This window comes from Leptonychotes weddellii, unplaced genomic scaffold (genome assembly GCF_054177405.1).
Source record: "Leptonychotes weddellii isolate Sample4059 unplaced genomic scaffold, ASM5417740v2 HiC_scaffold_32053, whole genome shotgun sequence".
NCBI lineage: Eukaryota > Metazoa > Chordata > Mammalia > Carnivora > Phocidae > Leptonychotes > Leptonychotes weddellii.
This window is the reverse complement of record NW_027918356.1, coordinates 1-1,391: the sequence shown is the minus strand read 5'-3', so window position 1 is coordinate 1,391 and position 1,391 is coordinate 1. Positions and strand designations below refer to the sequence as shown.

At 53.3% G+C, this 1,391-nt stretch overlaps 1 pseudogene; it reads right to left on the bottom strand.

Annotated features, from left to right (window-relative positions):
* Positions 1-40: 40 nt before the first annotated feature.
* On the bottom strand, positions 41-1,214 carry LOC102731497 (non-POU domain-containing octamer-binding protein pseudogene; annotated as a pseudogene).
* Between the last annotated feature and the right edge of the window lie 177 nt (positions 1,215-1,391).

Below are 1,391 nucleotides of genomic sequence, written 5' to 3'. Positions count from 1 at the left end.
TCCAGGAGCTGCATGGATGAATGCAGGAGGGGTTCCACCAGTTGCCCCAATTCCTTCCATTGCAGCAGCTTGGCCAAAGCATTCAGTTGTTGGGATCGATCCCAAGGTTCCATCTGGCATCATGGTGACAGGTCCTGGAGGAGCTGGGGTACCAGCTGGTACTGGAGCAGGGGGCATGGCGCCTCTGTTGTTGATGCCCATAGCACTTCCCACAGCCACTGGCCCATCCCTATCTCCTGTTCTCTTGCATCAGGGCATGTTCCCTTGAATCCTTCCTGCTGTCACTGCCTCATTTCTCCCTGTTGCCGCCGCATCTCTTCCTCACGGCGCCTGCCCTCCTCCTCCTGCTTGAGCTCCAGTTGCTTTCGTTATTGCCCTTCTTGGTTGTGCAGCTCTTCCATCCTCTGAAGTTCTTCTTGGCGCCTCATCAAATCCTGTCTCATTAGCATGACGTGGTGCTCATGGAGAACAGCCTCCATCTCCATCTCCAGCTTCTCATGAGCTTTTTGATGCTGCGGTCCACTTGGTCCTGCTGCTGCTTCTCCATCTCACTGAGTGCCTTCCAGCACGGGGCATACTCACACTCAGAGGAGCCAGGCTGTGCAGATCTGGGTGGGTGCTCTCCCTCCTCGTGAAATTGCTGGTTCTTTATCACCAGCTTCCCTGGAAGTCCCTCTTCATCATCCAACTGTCCATGGGCTCCACGGTCACAGGCCAGGGCAATGTGGTTAGCAGGAATGAGCCTTCACTGCACCTGTCCAGAGCTTTCCGAGCAGTTGGCTTCCCTGAGAATTCAGCAGTGCCTTTTCCTGAGGGTCTTCCTCGATCATCCACGAGGACTACAGCCCTTTCCACCTGGCCAAACACCAAAAAGGCTTCCTCCAGCAGTTCATTGGAAACACACCAAGGAAGGTTTCAGACTGTCAGGGATGTACTATGGCAGGCAAAGCGCACACGCAGCTGCTTTCCACGGAGCGGCATCTTGTCCAGCTCTACTTCGGCCATCTCCCCTAGGGTTCGTGTTTCCAAGCGGATAAAACCAAAGCCCTTATCCTTATGACTGAGGACTTCGCCTGCCATCCCATATTTCTCAAGTTGTTTCCTCGTCTCTTCCTCAGCGATGTCAGGAGGAAGATTGCCCACAAAGAGCCGGCTACACTGGGTGAAGTTCTTCTCTCCTAGTTTCCTAAAATTCTTCGGGTCAGTAGTCAAGCCTTAACTTTGGCTGCTGGCTTGTTGTCCATTTGCAGGTATCAGTGGCGGTGGTGGCAGCTGCTGGTGCTGCTGCTGGTGCTGCTGGTGGTGATGCTGATGATGCTTCCTTGGAGTATGGTTTTGTTTCTCCAAGTTAAAGGTTTTATTGCTCTGCATTTTTGCATCCTTCTACCGAC